The sequence below is a fragment of the Nicotiana tabacum genome, chromosome 22, assembly GCF_000715075.1.
Source record: "Nicotiana tabacum cultivar K326 chromosome 22, ASM71507v2, whole genome shotgun sequence".
NCBI classification, from domain to species: Eukaryota; Viridiplantae; Streptophyta; class Magnoliopsida; order Solanales; family Solanaceae; genus Nicotiana; species Nicotiana tabacum.
The window spans coordinates 231,559,089-231,581,793 of record NC_134101.1 but is presented as its reverse complement, the minus strand read 5'-3'; the positions used below and the strand labels follow the sequence as shown (position 1 = coordinate 231,581,793).

At 39.2% G+C, this 22,705-nt stretch overlaps 2 long non-coding RNA genes across 2 annotated transcripts; both read left to right on the top strand.

Moving 5' to 3' along the window:
* The first annotated feature begins 1,122 nt into the window (after positions 1 to 1,122).
* On the top strand, positions 1,123 to 3,329 carry LOC107804130 (uncharacterized). The gene is made up of 2 exons (XR_001652185.2): positions 1,123 to 1,514; positions 2,841 to 3,329. It is a non-coding gene; the product is annotated as an uncharacterized LOC107804130 (long non-coding RNA).
* Positions 3,330 to 10,456: 7,127 nt separating this feature from the next.
* Positions 10,457 to 12,355, top strand: LOC142176597 (uncharacterized). Its single transcript, XR_012705282.1, has 2 exons — positions 10,457 to 10,631; positions 11,957 to 12,355. It is a non-coding gene; the product is annotated as an uncharacterized LOC142176597 (long non-coding RNA).
* The last annotated feature ends 10,350 nt before the right edge of the window (positions 12,356 to 22,705 follow it).

The window sequence follows — 22,705 nt, the reverse complement described above, 5'->3', positions numbered from 1 at the left end:
CATTCTCCAGGTGGACGCCTGATTTCTTCTTCAATTTTTCATCCTCATTCTCCAGGTGGACGCCTGATTTCTTCTTTAATTCTTCATCCTCATTCTCCAGGTGGACGCCTGATTTCTTCTTTAATTCTTCATCCTCATTCTCCAGGTGGACGCCTGATTTCTTCTTCAATTCTTCATCCTCATTCTTCAGGTGGACGCCTGATTTCTTCTTCAATTCTTCATCCTCATTCTCCAGGTGGACGCCTGATTTCTTCTTCAATTCTTCATCCTCATTCTCCAGGTGGATGCCTGACTTCTTCTTAAATTCTTCATCCTCATTCTCCAGGTGGACGCCTGATTTTTTCTTTAATTCTTCATCCTCATTCTCCAGGTGGACGCCTGACTTCTTCTTAAATTTTTCATCCTCATTCTCCAGGTGGACGCCTGATTTCTTCTTTAATTCTTCATCCTCATTCTCCAGGTGGACACCTGACTTCTTCTTAAATTCTTCATCCTCATTCTCCAGGTGGACGCTTGATTTCTTTTTTAATTCTTCATCCTCATTCTCCAGGTGGACGCCTGATTTCTTCTTTAATTCTTCATCCTCATTCTCCAGGTGGACGCCTGATTTCTTCTTTAATTCTTCATCCTCATTATCCAGGTGGACGCCTGATTTCTTCTTTAATTCTTCATCCTCATTCTCCAGGTGGACGCCTGATTTCTTCTTCAATTCTTCATCCTCATTCTCCAGGTGGTCGCCTGATTTCTTTTTTAATTCTTCACCGGGTGTTTCCTGACACAAATGTTGTTTTTGCCCCTGTTTCAAATTAAAGAAAACTTCGTTAGTTTAAAGCAGGGTGGTTAACTGGGGCATTCTTGCCGACGGTGGGGCTTCTCTTCGTCTTGTTTTGTTGCCTTGGAATGGTTGAAAAGACTGTTTTGTCCTTGTAATTGATCCTTAACTATAGGATCCCCAACTATATGTTTTCCTTCAAACCCTTTTAACCGTAATTGTAACACCCCAAAATTTTTACAATATTTGCATTCTTGATTGAGCATTTTTTTTAACGAGGAAATATTTTACTTTGCACTTCCTAAATGTGAAATGGTCAGTATATGAAAATTTCTTACTTAGGTTGTGTTAATATTGGCAAGGAAGTTCCATGGTGTTGCTATATGTAACACTTAATATTATTTTGACGAGTTGTTATTAAATATAGTATATAATTAAGTTTTGGGTTTCCAACCTTTTGTATTTATCTAAGAATATTTAGTAGTTGAGGAATCATTTTATTTCATATCTATCCGTAAGCTCCCTATTCTTCTACTCTTCCGAAACAAAAAAAGAAGAAGAAGAAATATCTACCTCTCTCTTTCTATCTCTATCTTTCTACTCTATCTCTCTATCTCTATCTCTCTCTATCTTTCTCCTCTGTAAGAACAATAAGCTGAAGGTTCATCAAAAAAAAACCATGGATTTCTACTAAATCAACACACAAAATTCGTTTTTGGTGAAGATCAAGTTGCTCCTCTTGGTAAGTTTCTATAACCCGTTTTTATACTAGATATCTACTAGTATTTTCTACATATCTTTTTGTAAAGAGCTCCGATTTAAGTGATCTAGGACTTTCTGGAAAGGTATTACATAAATCTACAACTCTTATGAAGGAATCAAAATCTAGTTTTGTTGTTATGTACCTGAAAAAGAGTTAGAAAGTACAGGGCAGGTGCTGTCCAAATTTTCAGTTCTTGAAATACTCCATGTACTGCTGTTAGTACATTTAGCATAACGTTTTGTTCAAAATTGATATGGTGGTGATTCAAGATGTTCTGAAACGGTAAGACATATATCTACAACTTTTATGAAGGCTATAAAGTCTAGTTTGTCCGTATAGATCTTCACAACGGAGTCACAACTTAGAACAGTGATACTGTCCAGAATTTCTGTTTCAAACGTTTTTGGGTAATTTTCACCAATATCATGTTTAGTTGACTTGTTAAATCACTGAACTTATTTAGATATTTGATTATGTATTTAAGTTATATAAACCCTTGAAAAAAACATCAAAGGAGAAGTGTTTGAGGAAGTGGACAGATTTGGTTTGTTTACGGCGTAGACGATTCGAACGTCCCCAAGTTGTGATTGAACTGTTTTATGGTAAAATACCAAGGTTTGTGTATAAACTTGTACTCTTTTTGCTTGCTGGAAATATGTTGAAATAACCTGATATTTTGTTTTTATTGTCTTCAATTTATATTGTTATATTCGTATTATATTAAGTCTTGTCAGAAATTTGCTAAATCGCCCATTCGTACGGATTGTTTGATCATTTTGCATTCTTGTTGGGACTTTTTCCTTCTTGTGGCAGTGATTTGGTCACTCACTTGGCATGCCTCTTGATTCGGATCTTTTGCCATCTTGACTTTGGATTTGTAGTTCGTCTTGGATTATGGAACTTGTCCGTGTTAAGTACGAACTAGGAAGCCATTTTTAATATGGTTCTTGATTCTCTTGTCTATTGGGTTTTGACCCTACTTGATTTGGGGCTTCGGTCCATCTTGATATCTGATTATGCTTAGTGTGATGGCATGACGTACATATTGGGCGAAAAATGGATGTTTGGTATACTTCCTTAAATTGATAGTATACACTTTCTAGACTCTTGAGTATTGTTATTGATATTTGGAAACACTTCAAAGTTTGATATTGGTATGTTTGATATATTTGTTCACTTGTTTTAAATTATGTTAAATTGAGCTAACTATGACTGAAAAGGGGAATTGGAGAATTTAATGACTCCAAGCCTAAAGTTTATACACCACTAAGCTTTATGCTTAGCGATAGTTGTTTTCTATCGTAGGAAATGTTCGGGATGAAATCTGAAGATGGCCAGGGTGAATTAGTCTTTTGGAAGAACTTATGAAGATCACATTTGCATATGCCCCTTGGTTTTGCATAGTTTTGGGACGTATACATGATGTACAGGATATACAGAATATATACATATATATATATATATATATGTATATATATATATATATATATATATATATATATATATATATATATATATATGTATATATGTCACACTTATGTTATTTGGAGGCTTGTTGGTTTTTAAAGACCAAAAAAATCTTGTAACTTGAATTTGTAACCTACTTTATTGTATTAGGGCATTTTAATGACTCAGGTCTTGTAATATGCTGAATTTACACTTTGTCTTGTAAATATGTAGAAAAGGAGAAAACTAGTTTCCCTTTCTTTGTACCCGATAGTTTAAAATTTATGTATAATACAAACTTGCAGTGATTTTGAATGAGTGTATAAATTTGTTAGAAAGTTGTTTTAATCTCTTGATTGCTCAAGAAGGGTTATATCACCCTGTGTTAATATTTTGACATTGTATTTTATTTTAAATAAAATTACGGTGTATGTTAAAAAAAAGGTGATGTCCAGAGCTGTAACAACTATAGGGGCATCAAATTATTAAGTCATACCATCAAAGTTTGGGAGAGAGTGGTAGAAATGAGAGTGCGAAGGACAGTGTCTATTTCAGACAACCAGTTCGGGTTCATGCCGGGACGATCTACCACAGAAGCTATCCACCTTGTTAGGAGGATGGTGGAACAGTACAGAGATAAGAAGAAGGATCTCCACATGGTGTTTATTGATCTGGAGAAAGCATACGATAAGGTGCCTAGGAAGGTCTTGTAGAGCTGCTTAGAGGATAAAGGGGTCCCGAGTAACTATATTAGGGGGATTAAAGACATGTATGAGGGAGCTAAGACTCGGGTTAGGACAGTAGGAGGCGACTCTGAACACTTTCCAGTTATTACGGGGTTGCACCAAGGGTCTGCGCTCAGCCCATTCCTATTTGCCCTGGTGATGGATGCACTGACTCATCATATTCAAGGGGAGGTTCCATGGTGCATGCTATTTGCTGATGACATTATTCTAATTGACGAGACAAGAGGCGGCGTCAACGAGAGGCTAGAGATTTGGAGACATGCTCTTGAGTCTAAAGATTTCAAGTTGAGTAGGACGAAGACGGAATACCTCGAGTGCAAATTTGGAGTTGAGCCGACGGAAGCGGGAGTTGAAGTGAGGCTTGACTATCAAGTCATTCCCAAGAGAGGTAGTTTCAAGTACCTTGGATCGGTTATTCAGGGGATCGGGGAGATTGACGAGGATGTCACACACCGTATAGGGGTGGGGTGGATGAAGTGGAGGTTAGCGTCGGGAGTCTTGTGTGACAAGAAAGTGCCACCGTTACTAAAAGGTAAGTTTTATAGAGCAGTGGTTAGGCCTGCCATGTTGTATGGAACTGAATGTTGGCCGGTAAAGAACTCACACATCCAGAAGATGAAAGTAGCATAGATGAGGATGTTGAGGTGGATGTGCGGGCATACAAGGATGGATAGGATTAGGAAGGAAGATATTCGAGAGAAGGTGGGTGTGGCCCCCATGGAGGACAAGATGCGGGAAGTAAGACTCAGATGGTTCGGGCACATTCAGAGGAGGAGCACTGATGCACCGGTGAGGAGGTGTGAGCGACTGGCTGTAGTGGGCACGCGGAGAGGTAGAGGAAGACCTAAGAAGTATTTGGGAGAGGTGATCAGACAGGACATGGCGCGACTTAGGATTACTGAGGACATGGCCCTTGATAGGGAATTATGGAGGTCGAGCATTAAGGTTGTAGGTTAGGGGAGAGTGTGAATATTTCTACAGCACAATAGAGGGAGACTATCCAGTTAGGAGTTAGACTAGGAATGTCATTGGTCGTCTATTGATGCAGGGCTTTCCCTCTAGTTGTACTTATACCAGCCACCTATTTCGTATTTCGTATTTTGTATCCTGTATTTCATATTTCATATCTCTTATATATTGTTGTTGTTATTGTTGTTATTTTTATTACGCATTTTTATGGTACTAATATATCGTCTCCTATTGTTTTTTTGAGCCGAGGGTCTCCTGGAAACAGCCTCTCTACCCTTCGGGGTAGGGGTAAGGTCTGCGTACATATTACCCTCCCCAGACCCCACTTGTGGGATTATACTGGGTCGTTGTTGTTGTTGTTGTGTTGTTAAAAAAAATATATTGCACTTTGAACCTTTTCGCATGGGCCTATTTCCGCTACTAAATTAATTTGGATATTTTTATTAATATCTCTTTTAATATTTTGTAAGTAGGGAATTATATTTGTTTCTTATGTAGTAGCCTCCCAAAGGGGTTGCTACAAGTTTTGGTATTAGAGCCACGGCTTGTGATTCTAGGATTTGTTTTGTTGTGATAGTACGTAATATTTGTTGTTATTTTTTTTTTTTGAAAATGACTTGGAGTTTATAAATTTTTGCATACTTGTTTAATTTAATTTATTGGATTCTGTGTGCACGTGCATCATGTACATGTCCCTAATGCAGTGTGATCTTATCTTTTATAGGAATTTTAATATGGCCTCTTCTTCGAATAGAGCTGTTAAATCCGTTGATGAAAGTCAGGCTCAGCATAATGTCATGCCTCACCTTCAGGGAGAAAATGAGGAACCCTTGCCTGACCTAAATCATCCGCGTGTTAGTGGAAATGAAGTGGGCAGTAATCCAAGAGCAATAAGTCATAATACTCCATTTATGACTCCTCCATTCCAGCAAATGGCTGAGTTCTTTCGTCACTTGGCTGGGACAAGGTCAGAACCTAGTGAAATGAATTTTGAGAAGATGAGAAAAATGGGCGGAGTTGAATTTGAAGGCACTACAGATCCCACGGTAGCTGAACAATGGCTCGAGCGCATGGAGAGGGTCTTTGAACAACTGGAGTGTACTAATGCTTCCAAATTTAAGTATGCTATCTCTCTTTTACAAAAAGACGCCTATGATTGGTGGGTAAGTGTGCCAAATGCAAAAGCAAAACCTCCGGTGCTGACTTGGGATGACTTTGTGAAATTATTTCGTGCAAAATATGTTCCCCCTGTCTATTGTGATGCTAAAAAGAAAGAGTTTTTGAATTTAAGACAAGGAAGTATGTCTATTGCAGAATATCAACAAAACTTTCTCAGGCTTTCTCGCTATGCTAAAGGTATTATTGATGGTGAAAGAGACAAGTGCAGAAGATTTGAAGAAGGTTTGAATGGTTACATTCGAAAATCAGTGGCAATCTTACAACTTGATGATTTTTCCAAGCTGATTTCAGCTGCTCTTACTTGGGAAAGAATTGAAAAGGAAGAAGCTAGTAGGAGAGAAAACAGGTTTAGGAAGGGTAATTCAGATTATGGCGGTCCATCCAAAAAGGGAAAGTTTGATTATTCCAAGACTGAGAGTACACATAAATCATTACATCATAAGCAGAATAAGTCGAATTTTTCTACTGCCAGTACTCCAAGTTATGGCCAAGGCAAAACTCATACCCCTACTTGTGCACAGTGCGGGAAGAATCATTATGGTGCCTGTAGACGAGCTTCCGGTGCTTGCTTTAATTGTGGAAGTATGGATCATAAAGTGAAGGATTGTCCTAATCCTAATCCTTTTTCGTATTCACATACAGAGGGATCAGTTCAAAAGCCTGTCACTATTCATTCTCAAGCTAATAGCAGTGCTAGACCTCGAAATATGCAAGCAGCGGGTTCGAGTGGAGCTAATCAGGCTGGTGGGTCAAGGGCTACTGCACGAGTTTATGCTATGAGACAGAAGAATGACCAGGATGGCCCAGGCGTGGTTGCTGGTAAATTTCACTTATTTGGCATATCTGTTGTTACACTATTTGATCCTGGATCTTCGCACTCTTATGTTTGCTCATCACTTGCATTTCCTGATACTGTTAAATCTGGGAGACTTGACTTTGATGTGCTGGTCACGAGTCCATTAGGTCATCAGGCTGTTGTTAACAGGATTTACCGAGATTGTTCATTCATGATTCAAAATCCGGTCTTCCCTGACGACTTGCTTGAAATGCCTTTCCAAGACTATGATGTTATTTTTGGCATGGATTGGCTCCATAGGCACCACGCAGTGGTTGATTGTAGGTTGAAGCAAGTGACATTTAGCACTCCTGCACATTCACACATAGTAGTTCAAGGAGAAAGATCATTGACATCTAATATTATTTCAGCGGTCTTGGCAAGGAAAATGATTTGTCAAGGTTGTGATGCCTATCTTGCTCATATAGTCGATACACCATTGGGGAGTCCAAGTTTTAAGGACATACCAACTGTGTGCGACTTTCCTGATGTATTTCCTGATGATCTTCCTGGGTTGCCTCCAGAAAGGGAGATTGAATTTCCTATAAATCTTGTCCCGGGAACTACCCCTATTTCTATCGCTCCTTATAGAATGGCTCCAGCTGAATTAAAAGAGTTGAAGGCTCAATTGCAAGAACTTCTTGAGAAAGGTTTCATCCGTCCCAGTATTTCACCTTGGGGAGCTCCTGTTTTATTTGTGAAAAAGAAAGATGGCACTCTTAGGCTTTGCATTGATTACCGACAGCTGAACAAGGTAACAATCAAGAACAAATACCCACTGCCTAGAATCGATGACTTGTTTGACCAACTGAAGGGTGCCAGCTTATTCTCAAAAATTGACTTGAGGTCTGGATATTATCAGTTGCGTGTGAGGGAGCAAGATGTTCCTAAAACTGCTTTTAGGACCAGGTATGGCCATTATGAATTTTTGGTAATGCCATTTGGTTTAACAAATGCTCCTGCCGCATTTATGGATCTAATGAACCGTATATTCAAGCCTTATCTCGATCAATTTGTGGTAGTGTTTATTGATGACATTTTAGTCTATTCCAAGAATAGAGAAGATCATGATAAGCATATCCGAATTGTGATGCAAATTCTGAAAGAGAGACAACTCTACGCTAAGCTTTCCAAATGTGAATTTTGGCTGAATGAAGTGGCATTTTTGGGGCACAATGTATCATCTGAAGGTGTGAAGGTTGATCCTAGTAAGATTCAAGCTATTGTTGATTGGAAACTCCCTAAAACTCCAACTGAGATAAGAAGTTTCTTGGGTTTAGCAGGATACTGCAGAAGGTTTGTGAAGGGCTTCTCTATTATAGCTTCTCCTTTAACCAAACTTTTGGGGAAAGATACTAAGTTTGTATGGGATGACAAGTGTCAAGAGAGCTTTGAAAAGCTCAAATCCTTGTTGACACAAGCTCCAATACTTTCTTTGCCAGCTGAAGGAAAAGATTATGTGGTATACAGTGATGCATCTCATCGTGGCTTGGGTTGTATTTTGATGCAAGAAGGGAAAGTAATTGCTTATGCCTCTCAAAAGTTGAAATCACATGAGTTAAATTATCCCACTCACGATCTTGAACTTGCTGCCATTGTTTTTGCCTTAAATTTGGAGGCATTACTTCTACAGAGAGAAGTGTCACATATTTACTGATCACAAGAGTTTGAATTACTTGGGTACACAAAAAGAGTTAAACTTGAGACAACGTAGATGGATTGAACTCATCAAAGATTATGATTGCACGATTGATTATCATCCTGGTAAAGCCAATGTGGTTGCAGATGCGTTGAGTCGCAATTCCCTTGCAAGTTTAACTCTAAGTCATTTGCCTTTGCTTCTTGAATTAAGAGCCATGAATGTTTGCCTTTCATTTAATTCTAATGGTTCTATCATTGCTAATTTGCAAGTCAAGCCAGTCTTACTTGAGCAAGTCCAAGAAGCACATAAGTTAGATGAGAAGCTGGTGAAATGGGCTGAAGAAGTCCAAAATGGAAGAGAATCAAATTTTTCATTAAGGAAAGATGGTACCTTATTTTATAAAAATAGGTTGTGTGTTCCTAATGATGATGAATTGAGAAAGCAGATCTTAATTGAAGCACATAGTTCACCTTATGCAATGCATCCTGGAGGTACTAAAATGTATCGGACCATTAAGGAACACTATTGGTGGAGTGGTATGAAGAAAGACATTGCAGAGTTCATTTTTAAATGCTTGGTATGTCAACAAATAAAAGCCGAACATCAAGTCCCAGCTGGTTTACTGCAACCTTTGTCAATACTTGAATGGAAATCGGAAAGGATAACAATGGACTTTGTTTCTGGACTTCCACGTACTCAAAGAAATCATGATGCGATTTGGGTCATTGTAGATAGACTAACTAAGAGTGCTCATTTCTTGGCATTCAGAATGGACTACTCACTGGAACGTTTAGCAGAATTGTACATTAATGAGATTGTGAAGCTGCATGGAATCCCTGTTTCTATTGTGTCTGATAGAGATCCGAGGTTTACATCCAGATTTTGGTCTAGTCTGCAAGAAACTTTGGGTTCCAGGTTGAATTTTAGCACCGTTTTCCATCCACAAACAGACGGCCAGTCTGAAAGGGTAATACAAATCTTGGAGGATATGCTTCGAGCCTGCATTATTGAGTTTAAGGGTAGCTGGGACAAACATTTGGCCCTAATAGAATTTGCTTACAATAATAGCTACCAATCAAGCATAGGCATGCCTCCTTATGAAGCTTTATATGGGAGAAAATGTAGAACGCCTCTTTGTTGGAATGAGGTTGGTGAAAGAAAATTTGTGGGTCCTGAGATTGTGCAACAAACTGAAGATAAGGTAAAAATCATCAAGGATCGTTTGAAAATTTCTTCAGACAGACAAAAGTCCTATGCTGATCTTAAAAGACGTGAAATTGAGCATCAGGTGGGCGATAAGGTATTTTTAAAGGTATCTCCATGGAAGAAGATTATGAGATTTGGCCAAAAAGGTAAACTTAGTCCTCGATTTATTGGACCTTATGAAATACTTGAAAGAATTGGTCCGGTTGCATATAAGCTAGCTTTGCCACCTGAATTAGGTAAGATCCACAACATCTTTCATGTTTCTATGCTTCGAAAATACCGCTCAGATCCATCTCATATTCTTCCTATTGAGTCTATTGAGGTTAATCTTGATTTGACATATGAAGAAGAACCAATTCAAATCTTAGCGCGTGAGATAAAAGAGCTTAGAAATAAGAGAATCCCATTAGTGAAGGTTCTTTGGAGAAATCATTCAGGCAAAGAAGCTACCTGGGAGCGAGAAGAGGATATGCGAGTTCAATATCCACATTTGTTTCGGGACTAGTACAAGGTAAATTTCGAGACGAAATTTTTTTTAGGGAGAGAAAGTTGTAACACCCCAAAATTTTTACAATATTTGCATTCTTGATTGAGCATTTTTTTTAACGAGGAAATATTTTACTTTGCACTTCCTAAATGTGAAATGGTCAGTATATGAAAATTTCTTACTTAGGTTGTGTTAATATTGGCAAGGAAGTTCCATGGTGTTGCTATATGTAACACTTAATATTATTTTGACGAGTTGTTATTAAATATAGTATATAATTAAGTTTTGGGTTTCCAACCTTTTGTATTTATACAAGAATATTTATTAGTTGAGGAATCATTTTATTTCATATCTATCCGTAAGCTCCCTATTCTTCTACTCTTCCGAAACAAAAAAAAAAAAAAGAAGAAATATCTACCTCTCTCTTTCTATCTCTATCTTTCTACTATATCTCTCTATCTCTATCTCTCTCTATCTTTCTCCTCTGTAAGAACAAGAAGCTGAAGGTTCATAAAAAAAACCCATGGATTTCTACTAAATCAACACACAAAATTCGTTTTTGGTGAAGATCAAGTTGCTCCTCTTGGTAAGTTTCTATAACCCGTTTTTATACTAGACATCTACTAGTAGTTTCTATATATCCTTTTGTACAGAGCTCCGATTTAACTGATCTAGAACTTTATGGAAAGGTATTTCATAAATCTACAACTCTTATGAAGGAATCAAAATCTAGTTTTGTTGTTATGTACCTGAAAAAGAGTCAGAAAGTACAGGGCAGGTGCTGTCCAGATTTTCAGTTCTTGAAATACTCCATGTACTGTTGTTAGTAACTTTAGCATAACTTTTTGTTCAAAATTGATATGGTGGTGATTCAAGATGTTCTGAAATGGTAATACATAGATATATAATTTTATGAAGACTATAAAGTCTAGTTTGTCCGTATATATCTTCAAAACTGAGTCAAAACTCGGAACAATGATATTGTCCAGAATTTCTGTTTCAAACGTTTTTGGGTAATTTTCACCAATATCATGTTTAGTTGACTTGTTAAATCACTGAACTTATTTAGATATTTGATTATGTATTTAAGGTATATAAACCCTTGAAAAAAACATCAAAGGAGAAGTGTTTGAGGAAGTGGACAGATTTGGTTTGTTTACGGCGTAGACGATTCGAACGTCCCCAAGTTTTGATTGAACTGTTTTATGGTAAAACACCAAGGTTTGTGTATAAACTTGTACTCTTTTTGCTTGCTGGAAATATGTTGAAATAACCTGATATTTTGTTTTTATTGTCTTCAATTTATATTGTTATATTCGTATTATATTAAGTCTTGTCAGAAATTTGCTAAATCGCCCATTCGTACGGATTATTCGATCATTTTGTATTCTTGTTGGGACTTTGTCCTTCTTGTGGCAATGATTTGGTCACTCACTTGGCATGCCTCTTGATTCGGATCTTTTGCCATCTTGACTTTGGATTTGTAGTTCGTCTTGGATTATGGTACTTGTCCGTGTTAAGTACGAACTAGGAAGCCATTTTTAATATGGTTCTTGATTCTCTTGTCTATTGGGTTTTGACCCTACTTGATTTGGGGCTTCGGTCCATCTTGGTATCTGATTATGCTTAGTGTGATGACATGACGTACATATTAGGTGAAAAATAGATGTTTGGTATACTTCCTTAAATTGATAGTATACACTTTCTAGACTCTTGAGCATTGTTATTGATATTTGGAAACACTTCAAAGTTTGATATTGGTATGTTTGATATATTTGTTCACTTGTTTTAAATTATGTTAAATTGAGCTAACTATGACTGAAAATGGGAATTGGAGAATTTAATGACTCCAAACCTAAAGTTTATACACCACTAAGCTTTATGCTTAGCGATAGTTGTTTTCTATCGTAGGAAATGTTCGGGATGAAATCTGAAGATGGCCAGGGTGAATTAGTCTTTTGGAAGAACTTATGAAGATCACATTTGCATATGCCCCTTGGTTTTGCATAGTTTTGGGACGTATACATGATGTACAGGATATACAGAATATATATATATATATATATATATATATATATATATATGTCACACTTATGTTATTTGGAGGCTTGTTGGTTTTTAAAGACCAAAAAAATCTTGTAACTTGAATTTGTAACCTACTTTATTGTATTAGGGTATTTTAATGACTGAGGTCTTGTAATATGCTGAATTTACACTTTGTCTTGTAAATATGTAGAAAAGGAGAAAACTAGTTTCCCTTTCTTTGTACCCGATAGTTTAAAATTTATGTATAATACAAACTTGCAGTGATTTTGAATGAGTGTATAAATTTGTTAGAAAGTTGTTTTAATCTCTTGATTGCTCAAGAAGGGTTATATCACCATGTGTTAATATTTTGACATTGTATTTTATTTTAAATAAAATTATGGTGTATGTTAAAAAAATATATTGCACTTTGAACCTTTTCGCATGGGCCTATTTCCGCTACTAAATTACTTTGGATATTTTTTATTAATATCTCTTTTAATATTTTGTAAGTAGGGAATTAGATTTGTTTCTTATGTAGTAGCCTCCCAAAGGGGTTGCTACAGTAATCATATGTCTCTCCTGACATTGCTGATCCACTTTTGATTCCACTTTTCTTACGCCCATATCTTATTTTTTTATCCTATTACCTCCTGCCCATCATGGCCGTATTTTTGTCCTATGCAACCTTGAATTTTGGTAGTATACCTTGACATTCCTTCTTATTTGTTTGGAACAAAACTCATCTCAAAAGCTTTAGAAGAGTAAGATTATTAGTGACGAAAACATGATGATTTCGACAATCTAAAAAAAAGAAAAATCCAAATTTGGATGACTGTTGGAGAAGGAATAAAGGACTTATCTGATTGGAGTTACTGGCACCAATGATCATGGTATGCATTTTGGATTAATCAACCCAGTCTTTTAATCAATCTCTTTCAATTGTTTTATCTCGCTTTCCCAAAATTTCCATAACCCAACTTCACTTTTTTTTTTCTTTTTACAGACCTGTTTGACTTGCAATATCTTAAAGAGTTTTCACCGACAAACCTTCCTCATTTGTTCATTTCTTAATTCCTTTTCGCCTTATGGTGCCTGCGAAGGTTTTCACCAATAAGACTCTCTCATTTTACTTTCTCTCAACTTCCGTCGTCTCATGGTGCCCATGTGGGTTTTCACCTATAAGACTCTCTCATTTTTACTTTCTTTTCTTCCGTCGTCTCATGGTGCCTGTATGGGTTTTCACCTATAAGACTCTCTCATTTTTACTTTCTTTTCTTGTTTGGACAAGAATGTTATGAACCATTTTTATTTGCTCGACTCGGCATTTTTCTAAGATTGATCGAAAGGTCTTTTTTGGTATGTGGTTGGAATCAAAAGTTAAACAATTTTGATATGGGTTTAAAATTACAACTCTTGGAATCTTTTCTTATTACCAATACAATTCCTGCCCCTGTTTCTTGATTGGGGTCTCTTGATGTTTCTTTTTGTGCATATCGTGCACCCTATGACTGAGCCGTGAGGCGCCTACGTATCCTTCTTTGAGGAATCAGGTCAAACGTAGTTCACTCCAATAATAGTGATTTTCTATTTTTCTCCTTTTTTTTAAATTATATTTTTCATATTTGATTTTCATTGATTCCAAGAGAGGGTAGGAAAGAAACAAATGTGGCTCAAAGGGGAAGCAAAGGGTATAGTGTTTGGATAGCAGAATAAATTGCCTTTGTCATTCCAATCTTCGAAATAATGCCAAATACAAACATTCAAAAAGTTATGCATAATATCTCTTTACCGCGTCAGAATTGATAGCCATGTCTATGCATTTGCTTTCAATATCTGTTAAACATAATGCACCATTGGATAATACTCTGGTCACGATGAATGGTCCTTGCCAATTCGGGGCAAATTTGCCTTTTGCCTCAACCTGATGTGGAAGAATACGTTTCAGCACATGTTGACCCACTTCAAACTTCCGGGGACGCACCTTTTTGTTGTATGCTCTTGCTATTCTTCTTTGATACAATTGGCCATGACATACTGCGGCCAATCGTTTTTCATCAATCAAGTTTAACTGTTCCAGACGGGTTTTGACCCATCCATCATCATCAATCTTAGCTTCGGCGATGATCCGAAGGGAAGGAATTTCAACTTCTGCAGGAATTACTGCCCCAGTGCCATATACCAACAAATAAGGAGTTGCTCCTACTGAAGTGCGAACAGTAGTGCGATATCCCAATAACGCAAATGGTAATTTTTTGTGCCACTGTCTTGAACCTTCTACCATTTTCCGAAGTATCTTCTTTATGTTTTTGTTGGCTGCCTCGACTGCTCCATTCGCCTTGGGCCGATATGGGGTAGAGTTGCGATGTGTAATCTTAAACTGTTGACATACTTCCTTCATTAAGTTACTGTTAAGATTAGCACCGTTATCTGTGATGATCACCTTTGGGATTCCGAATCGACATATGATATTTGAGTGGACAAAATCGACCACAGCTTTCTTGGTCACTGATTTGAATGTTTTGGCCTCAACCCATTTGGTAAAATAATCAATGGCTACCAGAATGAACCTGTGCCCATTGGATGCTGCCGGCTCAATTGGTCCAATCACATCCTTGCCCCAGGCGACGAAGGGCCATGGTGCCGACATTGTGTGCAACTCGGATGGTGGAGAATGAATCAAATCTCCGTGTATCTAGCATTGATGACACTTGCGCACAAAACTGATACAATCTCGCTCCATGGTAAGCCAATAGTAACCAGCTCGGAGGATTTTCTTTGACAACACATATCCGCTCATGTGGGGTCCGCAAACTCACGAATGTACTTCAGACATGACAGCCGTAGCTTGTCGGGCATCTATGCATCTTAATAATCCAAGGTCTGGTGTTCTTTTATACAAAACTCCTCCGCTTTAGAAAAATCCATTTGCCAATCGCCTAATGGTTCTCTTTTGATCCCCTGTGGCTTGTGCTGGATATATCCCCATTCTGATATACTCCTTGATGTCGTGGAACCACGGTTCACCGTCAAATTCCTCTTCAACCATATTGCAGTAAGCGTGCTGATCGTGGACTTGAATATGTAGTGGATCCACATAAGCTTTGTCCGGATGGTGCAACATTGATGCCAGGGTACCCAATGCATCGACAACCTCATTATGGATCCTTGGAATATGTCGGAACTCCACTGATCGAAACCGCTGACAAAGATCATGTAGACATTGTCGGTATGGTATGAGCTTCAAGTCTCGGGTTTCCCATTCTCCTTGAATTTGATGTACCAGAAGATCCGAATCTCCCATGACTAAGATTTCCTGGATACCCATGTCTGCGGCTAGACTTAACCCCAAAATACAAGCTTCATATTCAGCCATATTATTGGTGCAATAAAATCGTAGTTGAGCCGTAACAGGATAGTGATACCCTGTTTCAGAAATGATTACAGCTCCTATCCCGACTCCTTTCATGTTAGCGGCCCCATCAAAGAAAAGTTTCCAGCCAGGTTTTTCAATTTGCTCCATCTCAGCGATATGCATTATTTCTTCATCGGGAAAATAGGTTTTCAACGGCTCGTACTCCTCGTCGACCGGGTTTTCAGCTAAATGATCAGCCAGTGCTTGGGTTTTCATTGTAGTTCGAGTCACATAGATGATGTCAAATTCTGTGAGCAATATTTGCCACTTTGCAAGTCTTCCCGTTGGCATAGGCTTTTGAAAAATATATTTCAACGGATCCATACGCGAAATGAGGTAAGTAGTGTAGGATGACAAATAGTGTTTCAATTTCTGAGCTACCCAAGTTAGGGCGCAACATGTCTTCTCCAGATGAGTATACTTAACCTCATAAGCTGTGAATTTCTTGCTAAGGTAGTAGATGGCCTGTTCTTTTCTGCCGGTGAGGTCATGTTGCCCCAATACACAACCAAATGAATTTTCCAAGACCGTCAAGTAAAGAATCAGAGGTCTTCCTGGCTCTGGCGGGACCAACACGGGTGGGTTCGACAGGTATCCTTTTATCTTATCAAACGCCTCTTGACACTCATCGGTCCATTTGACCGCAACATCCTTTTTCAACAATTTGAAAATAGGCTCACAGGTTGTCGTAAGCTGAGCAATAAACCTGCTGATGTAATTCAACCTCCCCAACAAACTCATTACTTCAGTTTTGTTCCTTGGAGGTGGCAATTCTTGGATGGCTTTGATTTTTGATGGGTCTAACTCGATGCCTCGCCGACTGACTATGAATCCAAGCAACTTTCCAGATGGAACTCCAAATGCGCATTTGGCAGGGTTAAGCTTGAGGTTGTACCTGCGAAGTCTTAAGAAGAATTTCCTCAAATCCCCAACATGGTTGTCCTGATGCTTTGATTTTATGATCACATCATCCACGTATACCTCAATCTCTTTGTGTATCATATCATGAAATACTGTGGTCATTGCTCTCATGTAAGTTGCCCCAGCATTCTTTAAATCGAATGGCATTACCCGGTAGCAATAAGTTCCCCATGGTGTGATGAATGCCGTCTTTTCTGCATCTTCTTAATCCATTAGAATTTGATGATACCCGGCATAACAATACACGAAAGATCCTATCTCATGCTTGGCACAATTATCGATCAAAATATGGATATTGGGTAATGGGAAATTATCCTTCGGACTTACTTTGTTGAGATTGCGGTAGTCGACGCATACTCTAATTTTGCCGTCTTTCTTTGGTACAGGAACGATATTAGCTAACCAAACAGGATATCGAGTGACTCTAATGACCTTTGCTTCCAACTGTTTGGTGATTTCTTCCTTAATTCTCACACTCATATCAGGCTTGAATTTTCTCAGCCTCTGCTTGAAAGGAGGCACCATTGGATCGGTGGGCAATTTGTGAACCACTAAATCAGTGCTCAAGCCCGGCATGTCGTCATATGACCATGCAAAAACATCTTTGAATTCTATGAGTGCTTTAATTAACTCTTCTCGGATCCTTGGTTCGAGATGGACGCTTATTTTAGTTTCCCGGATATTATTCGTGTCCCCTATATTGATGTCTTAGGTATCACTCAGGTTAGGTTTGGTTTTTTCCTCAAAGTGAATTAACTCTTTGCTAATCTCTTCAAAAGCCTCATCTTCATCATATTCTGATTCATAATCACAATATATTTCTTGAATTATTATTTCGGAACCAGATTGATTTTTAAGACTGGGCTGAGGATTCCTCATGCATTCCATATCACTAGAGCCAGCGTAAAAAGAACTGTACAGAAAAAGAAGAAAAGGCAAAGAAAACTATCAGGAATGATAATGAAAAAGGAAACTGTATTTTATTGGATGATGAAAGATAACAAGGTTTGCACACTTCAAACAAACTGTAAGATAAGCATTGGGATTACAACCCTGAAGTAACCCAAACAAACTGAAGGAAAATCAAAAATAAACTACCAAGACTTCTTTCGAATGGGGAGAGGAGTGGCTTTCCAATTATTAAGCTTTGTTTCTGGCCCAACGAATTGAACTTCTGCGTTGCTACAACCTTTCCCGCTTTCCACCGTATTCACATCGTCAAACAATTTCTCGAATCTTTCAGTTAATTCCTCCTCAGGATTGACCAGGGATTTAGGAATTGTTGTTATCGGGCGATTTTTAGCACCGGTCTTGACAAAAGACTTTAATAGATGTGGGAATGGTTTTGGAAGAACCCATGCCTTTTGTTTCAACTTTCTGGCCTTTCTCACGTTGGTGACAGTGGGTATGAATCCCAAACCAAATGTTCCCCAGTTCTCGGGGAGAGATACTGGTTGTATAATTCCTTGCAAAGATGAGCCCAGACCTTTGCCGGGTATAAAACCATTTTTTAACATTTCATAGGCTACCATGACTGATGCAGAGGTTATCTTTGGATTCGGAAGGTACTTCCCCTCTGGAATTTTCTCTACCGACACTGTATCGGACACTTGGTATACCCATGGTCCCTGGTCATTTTCTATTCCCTCGACCGGTACAATGGCACTGCTGTGAGCATTTAAACTTTCTTCCCCATGCACAACTATTTCTTGATGATCCCATTCAAACTTGACCGCCTGGTGTAGTGTTGACGGGACTGCTTTAGCAGCATGGATCCATGGTCGACCCAACAACAAATTATAAGAAACAGTTATGTCCAGTACTTGAAACTCCATCGTGAATTCAACTGGCCCTATTGTCAGTTCCAACAATATGTCGCCAAATGAATCTCTACTTCTACCGTCAAACCCCCGTACGCAAATGCTATTCTTCTGGATCCTCTCCTCTTTGATTTTCAATTTGCTTAAAGTGGAGAGAAGGCAGATGTTTGCACTTGACCTGTTGTCAACCAATACCCAGGTTACTACGGAGTTTTCGCATTTCACGGTGAGGTAAAGAGCTCTGTTGTGCTTAGTCCCTTCCACAGGAAATTCATCATCAGAAAATGTAATTCTGTTCGCCTCAAAGATTCTGTTGGCTATTCTTCCCAAATGATTTACAGAGATTTTATCGGGAACGTGAGCCTCATTCAGGATTTTCATCAAAGCCAGACGGTGCTCCTCTGAATGGATCAGTAACGACAATAATGAAATTTGAGCGGGCGTCTTCTTCAGTTGATCCACAACAGAATAGTCATGGAGCTTCATTTTTCTTAAAAACTCTTCCGCTTCTTCTTCCGTCACAGCTCTCTTTATTGGTGTTGGATTATTTTTAGTTTTTCTTAACTCTTCGGGAGTAAAACATCTTCCCGAACGAGTCAAGCCTTGCACCTCACAGACTTCTTCCTTGACTTCTTTTCCCTTGTACATTACAGTCACCCGTTCATAGTTCCATGGAATGGCCTTGTTGTTGATCACTGGTAGCTGGGTCACAGGTTTGATAATAACCCAATCTATACGGACTCCTTCCACGACTACAATGGGTTTGCTGGCAATCCCTGGTACTACCACTTTCAGCCTTTCTTGCTTTGTGGCAACTTTGATCGAAGATCCCTTCTCGACTACCATAGATGGTTCATCACCATTACTGTTCTGCTTAGGTACCGGCTTCTCCTCTGTTAACTGCTTATCTGGCTTGGCTTCATGAGACCTGATCATCATGACAGTTTGTGACGACTTCTTTGTCTCCCCATCAACCTGTACTATTTCTATCATATTAGCCTCCTGATGGGCTGGCATTGGATTTCTGTTGATATTGGGAGCTTCGGGGGTTTGAACCTCGATTTTATTAGTATCAATCAGCTCTTGTATTGCATTTTTTTAAATGCTAGCATTTTTCCGTATCATGGCCTGGTGTACCGGAACAATACTCACAGCTAATGGTGTAGTCCAGATTCTTTGGAGGAGGATTGGGTAGCTTGGATTGTATTGGTCTTAGCATGTCCAGCTGTCTCAGCCTGTGGAACAGACTAGTGTAGGACTCTCCCAATGGAGTGTAGGTTTTCTTTTTCTGCCCCCTTTCACCCCTGAATACTGGACTAGGTCTGAAACCTGGTCCGGAGTGGGCTCGCAGATAAGGGTAGGTATTTGGTATGACAGGAGCACGCCAATTAGCGTGAGCAGGTGGATGATTGTATGCTTGTGCATGGTTGATGGAAAAATGAGGTTCCGAAGGGTGATAGTAGTGTTGAGGTGAATTGTGATGGCGAGTTGATTGGTGAGGTCGATGTTGATTATAGTAAGGAGGTGAACCTCTGGATCCCGACCAAGTTCCTGAATCAACTACCGCTGCTTCCTCCCTCTTCTTTCTTCCGATTCCTCCTACCCCGCCTTGAATAGTTTGAGTAGTCGCCTTAATAGCCGAATAGCTCATGATTTTATTTGTCTTGAGGCCTTCTTCCACCATACTTCCCATCTTCACTACTTCGTTGAATGATTTTCCTACCGCTGAAACCAAATGGGCATAGTAAGTTGGTTCCAAGGCTTGAAGGAAGTAGTCTACCATTTCACTCTCTTTCATAGGAGGATCCACTCTTGCTGCCTGTTCTCTCCACCGGAAGCCATACTCTCTGAAACTTTCATTGTGTTTTTTCTCAAATTTTGTCAAAGATAGTCGATCTGGGATGATTTCCAGATTGTATTGGAAATGGTATGCAAATGCCTGTGCCAGGTCATCCCAGGTGTACCATCTATCTTACGGTCCTGGCGTGTATACCACTCCAAAGCTGATCCGCTTAAACTTTGACTGAAGTAAGCCATCAATAATTCGTCCTTTCCCCCAGCTCCTCGCATCTTGCTGCAGAAACCCCTTAAGTGGGCTACTGGGTCGCCGTGCCCGTTGTATAGGTCAAATTTAGGCATCTTGAAGCCAACTGGTAATTGTACATTTGGGAACAAGCACAAATCCTTGTATGCTACACTGACTTGCCCACCTAACCCTCGCATGTCTCGGAACGATTGTTCTAGGCTTTTGGCCTTCCTGAACATCTCTTCTTGTTCAGCATTTTTGGCTGGCTTGTCAATTTCGGTTGGGAGGTCAAAACGAGGAGTAGTTGAATGGATTTCAGAGGCTTTGAGGGTGGGTTCCGGGGGGTAATATTGGTTGTCCTGGGCCTGGAATGTAGGCTCACTAGGAGATTTGTGGAGTGTAGCTGTGGGAGGTGTCACAAAGACAGAAGTTACAGGTGGAGGAGGGTACGGAACTGGTTTAGGAGGGGGAGATTGCGGTGTCTGAGAGGTGGTGCCTCGGTAGTGTTGGTAGATGGGGAAATTTGGGGATAATTCAGTGGTAAGATTATCCTGAGTTTGGGCTAATGATGGAGCAGGGTTAGTTAGGTAAGATGGGGGTAACTGCCCTGTAGACCAGGCCCGGTACATCTCAGCCATTTGTTGCTTGAGTTTAAACATCTCTTCTTTCATTTTACCGACATCCATCTCCTCTATCTCAATACCTGTGTCGACATCTGGGATAGACATACTTTCGGGTATTGGTCCTTTTGATCTCGTGTGATAATGATAATATGCCAGTATACTCTTTAGAGAAACTAACTGCTTGAATTCTGGAAATGAGCAAACTTGTTAGTTTTGAGAGTTTAACACATATATAATTACACGTTGAGATGCAATGCTCCTAGACAAATAACCCATTTCTATTATGCATTTGCTCGACTGCTTGTGTCATCCCAGCTTTTCTTGGTCTTTTATTGTTGTTCACTCTTATTTTATTTTATTTTCTTATATATATATTTTTTATTGTGGTCGAATCTTATAGAGATTGCCTACGTATCATGCCCCCACATGAATCAGACCTTGCGTAGTTCGGACGTAAGGCAAACATTTTTATTTATTCTTGAAAATAATACAAAGATGGAACAGACATTACATTTGAAAACCTTATAAGAAAATGGTCTGAAACACACACACACCCAAATCAAAATAAAAGACACAACTCTTAACATCTCTCATCATGCTCCACTTTCCACTTTTGTTGTCAATCATTGGATTATCTGCTCAATGTGGGGCTTGACCTGGATGACCTCCCAGCGTACGATACATCCTTTCTAACTCCATTGCCAGATGACGGGCAAAAATAGGTGCATGTTCTATAAACCTTTCATAATCCATCCATTGGCAGTTCACATAACTTTGAGAGGTGTAAACCGCTAAATCATGGATTTGTGCCCTGAAATCTTGGAGACGTTGGTCTTGGTTTTGCAGTTGCTATTGGCGAGTGGTGGCTATATCTCTGATACAATCCTCACGATCTAAAGCTGACTCTAACTGAGCTCGGAGTCTGGCCAGATCAAGTCTTGCCTGTGCCCTTTCTCTGTCGATGTCCGCATGTTGATGTTCTCTGTTGTATCTTCTCGCCTCTTCCAGTTGTGTACGAAGTTGGTCTTCTAAACGTATCCAATGGTCTTTTTCCTTCTTGAATTGTGCCCTGTCTTCTTCGGATTGCCTTACTTGGCGTTCCTTATTAGATCTGGCTTCTTCGTTTAATTGTTGGATTCTTTCTTTAGCTTTGCTCAATGCCCTTTCGTTTTTTGCAAGAATGGAATCATAATCTTGCATTCTTTCAAAAATATTGGCGATGGTTTTTTGATCCTTCCAACTCCTCATTGGTGTTACAGAAGCTTTTTTCATTTTTTGAAATCGAGCGTGAAGATTTTCATTCTCACAAGCTAGACTCTTCTTCTCGCCTTCGGCTTCTTGTGCTTGAAAATCTTTCTCGAGACTGAGGCTCCTCAGATTTTCCTTTAGGGCATGGATAGTTGCTTTGTACCCTTTTTCCTTTTCTCCCCAAATCAACCGCTCTTGGATTTTATCATTAAAGGTTTGAATATGGGGTCTTTTTGTTGGCCTTCTTAGCTCGGGTTCTGGTACATCATCCACGCGAGACCGTTTCTCAAACCACCTTACATATCCTGGATTTATCTCGCCCCTTGTAGTGTCTGGGACTTGAGTATCACTTTTCAAGTATCGACATCCATTCCACATCTGCTGAATTAGAGCCTCGGGAATTGTGGCTTCAGGGTGTAATTCGATTACTTGCATACTCAAATCTTCATCATCAGGAACTACTTGGTACCTCCCTAGTTGTCTTAGAACTCTTAGTGGCGCATATGGATGGATGCTTCTCAATCCCAATAGTAGCAAATAACTATTTGAGGTTGACATGTGTATCACTTCCCTCATCGGGAG